This window comes from Sylvia atricapilla, chromosome W (assembly GCF_009819655.1).
Source record: "Sylvia atricapilla isolate bSylAtr1 chromosome W, bSylAtr1.pri, whole genome shotgun sequence".
Lineage (NCBI taxonomy): Eukaryota > Metazoa > Chordata > Aves > Passeriformes > Sylviidae > Sylvia > Sylvia atricapilla.
Window position 1 is genome coordinate 5,716,499 of NC_089173.1, and position 8,286 is coordinate 5,724,784.

Below are 8,286 nucleotides of genomic sequence, written 5' to 3' on the forward strand. Positions count from 1 at the left end.
CTGCCTGTTCCCAGCGAGGTGGGGGACAGTGACAGCCCAGCAAGGGTGGAAGGTAACCCTCACCCCCACCCTGCCCAGGGTCACCTCGAGGCAGGGGATGGGGTGGACAGCAAGGGAAAAATGCCTGACCCCACTTATGTCCCCAGGGAGGTGTCCCGGCAGAGCATGCCTTGGCTGCTCTTCCAGGCGAAGGGAAGGATTGGAATTAGGTCACATCCCCTTGTGCCAAGGCTTTGGCTGCACCAACCATGTGGTGAGGGACAAGGGTCCTTCTGCAGGATGTTTTGCATAATTTCCCCTTGTTTTGAAATTTTCAAGGGCTTAGGTGAGTAGAAAAGCTCTGTTTTTCCCATGCTCTAACAGCAGCCAGTCCTAGGCTCACCCATCCCTTGGCAGCTGCTCCAAAATCTGCTCTCACCTCCCCTCTCCGAGCTCCTGCCTGCTGCTCCATGATCCCCAACACAATTCCCATCCTATCCCCCAGCAGGACTTTGGCTCCAGAGCAGTCTGCTCTGGTGTTGTCCCACTCCTTCATTTTACTGGAGCCTTTCCAACACCTCCATGAATCCCCAGGTCTGGGGGAACCCTCAGATCCCACCAGGACTGGTATTGCCAGCAGAGCCAAAAAACAGTTCTGGTTGGGCATTACTGCAGGACCAGGAGCCAGGGAAAAGCTGCCAATCCTGTGGCCAAGGGCATCACGTGGCCTCAACATGTGCCCCATGGCTGGCTCCTGCCCCTTCCCACTGGCCCATGGCTATTGCTGCATTTTCCAGGACCCCTTGCTTCTTCCTGAGGAAAACCAGGGGCCACTCCATAGGCACCATCCCTGGGGGATGTGCCTGCCATGGGCAAGGGATTCTGCAGTGTTACTTGTACATCCACAAAACAGGCAGAACAAAAGCACTACCTCTTCCTGCAGCACCTTCCATCTCCCTGCTCCAAGTTCTCTTCCTGAAGCACCTTCCATCTCCGTGCTCCAACAATCAGTCCCAACTCTTGGCTCATACCTTGATCCCTCCTCAAAAGCCCATCCAAGGATAGTTTTGCTAGGAATGTCAGCAAGGAATAGGAATGGGGCTGGCGGTGGTGTCCTCAGGCTAGACCAATGTGATTCAGTAATTTCAATCACCGATTTTGGTCATGACTAAGATGAGGAAGCAAGAAACCTGTTAAGATGTAACTTGCCAAATGTCATCTTCTTCTGCATTTCTATATTTCGGTGGTTATCCTCAAAGGAATGTGCTTGGGAATGGTTAAATCCCACAGCTGACTGTGCTCAGGCTGTATCAGCTGTGAGAAGCCAGGTGCCTGTGCTCTCCTCTGAGCAGTCCAGCAGTCCACAGCTGCTCAGGATTTTTCCTTATGCATTTTTTACACTTGATTGTTAACTTTTATTTACTGTCTTCTCCATATCTTAATTGGTTGGTGACCTGTGTCATGGACACTGATTTTGGACACTGAACCTGCAACAGCTCTGCTCTGGTCAGGCTCAAGGCTTTGTGCTCCCTTGCACTCATAGGTCAGAAGAAGAAACTAAATCTCCTGGTCCCTCATGTTGTCAGCAGCTTGGGGACATGTGGCTGCTGGGCCAGGACCACCACTGGCACCTCACTTGCAAGCTCAAGTTTTCCTACCACCTGTTTTCCTGCCTGGTTCTGGGAAAGCAAACCAAGTTCTCCCCACTGTTAATGTTTGATCAGGACCTGCCTGTTGCTCTCTGAACTCATCCCTGTAATAAAGGCGAGAGCTGTGGCAGGCTGAGAACCTCAGGGTGTTGGATGTGGGTCTGGAGCTCAGTCCACAAACTCAAACAGAGCCCCAGAAGCATGGCTGGAGGGGCTCCTGCTGTCCCATTTGCCTGCTGAGTCATTTATGAGCATCTCTGTCAACCCCAGGTGTCTCTCCAGGCAGGGAATGGCAGGGATGATCCCACAGATACACCTATGGGATATTGCTGCTAGGAGAAGCCTGCACATCCTCAGGGCAAAGGGAAACAGGAGGGGGATGATGAAGGAGCCAAGGGATAAAGGAGCCTGAGAGGATGTGCCCTTCCACCTTGTAGTACCAGCTCCAGCTAATGCACATCCCTGAGCCCTGAGTCCTCCCTTGTCCTGGTGCCTGTCACCTCCTGGGTGAGCTCTGGACGAAAGAGATACTTCCACATTCCCTTCATCAAATATGGTTTTGGCTACACCCTTGTTGTATTGCACTAAGTAGTTACTTTTGCACTGGGTGTTCTTGGTCATACCTTCCCATGTATCTTGCACCTCTCCTTCACTCGATACCCCCTGTATCTCCACTCCCCCTGGGTTTGCCCATTGGTCATCAGACCCCCTCCCCTCTTCCCTAGGGCTTAAAACTCCTCGGATGAGGGGTCCTGCCCTCTTTTTCCTCCTGGGCTCTGAGGAGCAGGTTCTACATTAAACCTGTGGGACATTTTCCCACGAGGAATCAGAGCGCCTTTGTCTTCTATCTTCATCCTATCCCAGATTCCTCCCCGAGGTCCACAGCTAGCCAGGGCCAGACCTTAGGGGTGCAGGGACTCGGGCAGATTGGTGCCCAACGTGGGGCCTCTCCATGACATCTGAGACTCCACGTGAACAGCTGAATTTCCACTGAAACCTGTGGATTTTACAAGCTTTGGATCGTCAATTACCAAACTGGAATTGCCATTTTTTGCACGGTGCCTTGGTTTGGGATTGGGACCAGCAACCTGTCGAAGACCCAGACAGATCGGTATCTGGATGAGGGACCTGCTAGAGCAGACTGCTGCCGGCCGAGATTCCAAGGGGAAGGTAAGTACCTTTTGGGACCCCCCGAGGTGACCCTCGAATGTGTGGGGTGGCGTGGCACATAACTCGAGCTATAGGGAAGGGACACCATGTATATGGGAGGTATTAAAAAGCTGTGGGCTTCTCCCGAAATGTAATTTCTTCATTACCTCACTACTGGAAGAGAGGAGAAATTTATCCTTTCCTAAGCTGGGTTGCTGTTCCTTTTGGTTTTGGTTTGCATTTTGCTGTAAACAGAGTAGATAAAACTGCACAGACTGCATTGTAACATCCATAATGGGGTGAAAACTCTCTGTGCAGGAAAAAGGCCAATTATCCCTAATCCTACAAGCTTTAAATAAAGGGGGATTAAAAAATCTCAAAGAGAAAATTACAACAGTTTGTTCGCTGGCTATCCTCTCTTTTGCCTGACTTTAATGAGCAAAATATAAATTCTGTCTCTTACTGGGGCAAAGTTGGAACATTGTTAACAAACCAAGCTGAATTAGGCAATAAAACAGCTCCAAAATTTCTCCCACTGTTCATTTTAATTTGTAAAGAAATAAATAAGAAGTGAGACATTAATTTTGAAGAATTAAGGACTTTAGTTAAACTAGATATTGCTGACGTAGACTTCCCTTTACTAACTAGACATTGTTGAGGTAAACTTCCCTTTTTTAACATAAGCCAGATTTAAGGAACTGATAAATCAGGAGACCTGTCAACTTAATCAATAGACTCCAAGAACACAATGTGATCATAAATCAGGTAGTCTTGAGAAAACAGGATCCAGGTGTCACCAACACTAAAAGGTTAAAAAGTCAAAGCGAGGAAGACGCATCTTACTTCATCATTTTGAGACCCACCCCATAAGAAGGACCACCGACCCATTTCAAAGAACAAACTACCGCATGCTTAATTGCTTTTTGGCTAATTACCATACGAAGCAGGGAATGGGATGGACCAGAGTTATGAATATGCATTTGTGTTTTGGGTATTCAATACTCTTGTACATAAAAAGACCCTGTGATCATCTGTAAATTGTGCATGTGTATTTGGGAGCTATCCCGCACGCTGCCCGGCGTTGTAATAAACATACACTTTCTAACTTCAAACTGTTAGAGAGTCTTTGTCCATCATAGTTGGATATTGGTATTAGCAATAATCCATATATTTTTTTAATAAATCATTTTGGCGACCGCGGCAGGACACTGCTCTCTCTGGCCGAGGGGGCCATCGGGGTCTGGGACCCCTCAGGGCGCCTGCCCAGAATTTCCTGGGAAGAGGGGCTCCCACGGCCCCGCTGACACCCCCGGGAAAGACCAGACCCTGCTGGAACTATGGACAAAAGGTGTGTTTAAAATATTGGAACAGGTACCTTGGAATAGAGGCGGCTTATAAGTCATAAGAGACGTCTTATGCAAGCAGAGGCCTGACTGGGTTTTGGAAACTCCGCGGAGTCTTGTAAATGGTTGGTTGTGTTCCAGATAAAGCTGGTAACTTGTGACTGCATCCCGAGTGGGGGGCAGTGGCGGCGCCAGGGCTGCAGGTTTTGTTGGTTTTTAGGAGCAGTGGTGGCTCCAATTTCGGCTTGTAGTTTAAAGGTGCACCTTGGTGATCCATAATCTGAAGGGCTAGCCCGAGTTTTGGGGCACGAGGGGTGCCATCTTGGGTCGTGATCCTGCGCACCGAAGGTGTGTGTGTATTGACAGATCCATGTCTGTGTGGTGGTCCTGTGGTTTTTGTGATTGTGTGCGCTTAGGTGAGAAAAAGAATCATTTGTGTACCGTATGTGTTGTGTTTTGTGAAAGTTTGTGTGGTACGCGTTTTGGTTTGTGTGATTTTGCTGCGTGTTACTAACCTTTGTGAGTGTTTTTGGAAGTTTTGCAAGTTTAGATTTGTAAGACATATTAAACCACCACCCCCACCACCACCCCACCCCCCCACCCCGATCCGCGGAAGAATACCTCTGTCTGAGAAACTGAAGAGATTTGACTGCTCATGTCGTGACTGGAGTGTGTCATGGAAAGCGCTATGTGTAAGTTTTGACTCTATAACTGATGGTGTGATTTGAATCAGTGTGTTGTTCAGTAGAAAAACATCTGTGGGTGAACAGTTGTTTAATTGCTTGTAACAAAAAAAAAAAAAAACAAGGGTAAGGGTTTTTGTTTTCAAAGTCTATGCCCGACACAGCCGGTGATTTGTTTCCCTGGTAACCGTAGAGGAACCTTGGCTTGTGCAACCTCAGGCCACAACCCTTAGCTCCTTGTAAAACGCCAAGAGGTTTTTGGCGAGTGGATGTTTTAGTTAAAAAGAAATATTTATTTGTGAGGTTTGCAGTTGCCAGAGTGTGTGGTAATATCTTAAAGTGCTGGTGGCTTGGTCTTCAGCTGCGGAGGAGCAGAAAGGCAGTGTAAGATCAAGGTGTCTCCCCCCTTTCCTGAGGAAGGGTCTGTGCTATGTCCCTGCTGAAATCCGTGGGATTTTGGCAAGACTTTGTTAAAATTTTTGGTTGAATGTGTTTAGGGTCGCAAGGGACCCCGGCTGTTTCTTTTGTGAGCCTAAAACTGTTGGTGTTTGAAGCCAGATCCCTGGAAAAGGGAAACCCAGTCTAGCAGCCTTTGATTGTGTGCAAAGAATGGAAAGCCCAGTGCCAGCCGAGGTAGCCAAGGGATTTTAGTGTGCTGAGGTAGCCATGATTCGCACAGCTCTGGGCGCAGCATAGAATCGTGGGATTCCTGCGGGAACTCGGTTGGTGCTCTGCAAAGTTCACATTTGTTAATTTTAAATATTTTAGTAGTAATATATCCAAAGCAAGGCATAACAGAAGACACGGTTTAATAAGTGATTAATAACCAGCAATTTGGGTCAAGTGCCCTGGCTGACTGTGTAGTGGTTTTTTTTTATAAAAGAGGAATTTTATTTCCTTTTTGTGTGTCAAAAAGGCATTGGAAAAAAGGATTCTAAACATGAGGGCAAATGAGAGCAAAGAGATTCCCAGAGGAAGCCCTTGGGGCTCATTTTAACACACTGGAAAGAGCTGGGTGGGTTGTGATGGTACAGAAACCAGGAGGGAGCTGGTCAAGTTATGTACACAGTGGTGGCCACTCTATAAGCTGGATGAGGGAGTGAGTGCCAAGCAAATGGTACACTGGACTATGAAGACACTATTACAGGTAATGCTTTTCCTCCGGCGGGAGCAAAGGTGGTCAGAAGTGACATATGCAGATATGTTTTCAGCCTTCGAGCTCACCCTGAGTAGCAAAGGCATTGTGGAATGAAGCCTCAATCTGATCCTTAGTACTGGCCCTTGAAAAGGACAATAAAGCTACTAAGGGAAGCCCAAATGGTGTTGAAGCACCTGCTCGATAAATCAAAGGTGCACATACTTAAACCACCTCCAAAAAGACAGAAAAGGAGGAGGGTGGTGAGAAATGCAGATTCAGAACCATCATTAACTCCAAACCTCCCCCGCTTCATCTCTAACTTCATCTTCCCTTGCAAGGACAGTAACTAAGGTAGGGGTTTCTCCACCCAATCCTGAACCATATCCACCACCTGCTAGCAGTGACAGTGAGTGGGATGAACCTGAACCTCCCCCGTCAGCCCCCAACTTCCTCCACAAGGGCCTATAGCATCAAGGACCCCGAAAACAAACCACTGGGGTCATACAGGCACCTCTAAGACAAGCAATGACCTCTAATGGAGAAACAAAACTGATTAAGGTTCCCTTTTCCTCGATTGATTTAGAGATTTGGGAAAAGAGTGCTAAGGGTTATCGAAGTAATCCAATAGGGGTTGCTAAGAAAATGAAGTTTATAATTAAGCAGCATCTACCTAATTGAGAAAAACCTCCAATTGCTGCTTGATGCCTTAACAGAGACTGAAAAGCAATTAGTTTTGAAAGTAGCTAAGGATCTAGCCAAGAATGATTGTAGAGCAACACAAGAAGATGTTAAAGATGTGTTTCCCCTTCAAGACCCAGGCTAGGATCCTAATAATGATGGGGTGGGTGGGACAATTAAAAACATACCAAAAATTGACAGTAAAAGGGCTAAAAAGAGCAATCTCCCCAAACCATAATTTGGTCAGCCCTATATGCTGTCAAACAAGGCCCCTCCCAAACACCTTGTGAATTTCTAGATCACCTGTGAGACGCAATGCACCAACACACAACCCTGGATCCTGGATCTAATGAAGGGATGCAGCAATTAATAAATTGGGTTTTTTAAAACAGCCTACAAGAGACATCAGGTTGGAAACTCCAGAAGATCCGGGGTCCAGACAGCCGGAATTTAGAAGCTTTTACTGGATGAGGCATGGAGAATTTAATTCTTAATAGACACCAGGGGCAACATTTCAGTGTTGAATAAGGCCCGAATACCAGCAACCAATGACTATGTTAGGGTAAAAGGAGCGACTGGCCAATCTGAAAGAGGTTACTTTTGCAAACCATTGGAGTATAAATTGGGGAAATATGGAAAATTCATCGATTTTTATATATGCCTAAAGCTCCATCTGCACTTTTGGGCAGAGATCTGCTAGAGCAGCTGGAGGCAGAATAATATTTAAGAATGGGAAAATTATTTTGGAGGTAAAAGATCAACAATATGTAGGACTGTTAAGTTTAATGATGATAACAAAAAAAAAAAAAAGTTACAAAGTTACAAATGAAGAAGAGAATTTCAGGAAAGTAATAGATCAGGTGTTTCCTGGAATGTGGGCTTCTGACATACCAAGCAGGGTAAAGAATGCACTACCAGTAGAAATCAAACTTAAAGAAGGAGAACAGCCAGTAAGAGTTAAACAATACCCCCTAAAGAAATTAGATAGAGAAAGGATTAGTCCAGTTATTAAGATAAGACTACTAAAGGAGTGTCAGTCTGATTTCAACACTCCTATCTTGCCAGTGAAGAAGCCTGATGGGTCATGTAGGCTAATACAAGACTTAAGATAATTGAAGACTTGTATCCAGTAGTTGCTAATCCTTATACATTGTTTAACCTTGTTAACCTAGTTTACTGTTTTAAATTTGAAAGATGCTTTCTTTTGCCTCCCTCTCCATGAAGCCAGGAAAAAAAAAAAAAAAAGGCATTTGAACCAACTCATGTGGTGTGTGCTTCCCCAAAAGTACAAACACTCGCCCACTATATTTGGAGAGCAGCTTGCAAAGGATTTAGAGTTTTGAAAACCTCCACCAGGAGAAGGACAGTTGCTCCAGTATGTGGATGACCTAATAGCCACCCAGACCCAGGAAACATGCGTGGACTGGACGGTAAGCCTCCTAAACTTTTTGGGCCTGCAGGGGTATCGACTATACCAAAAGAAAGCCCAATAGTGAAGCAAACAGTAATTTACCTGGGCAATGGAGTGTGTGCTGGACAAAGAACCCTAGGGCAAGATCGCAAAGAGGCAATATGCCAGACCCCAAAGCCTCAGACAGTGAAGGAACTGAGAACCTTTTTAGGTATGACAGGATGGTGCAGACTGTGGATTTATAATTAGGATTACT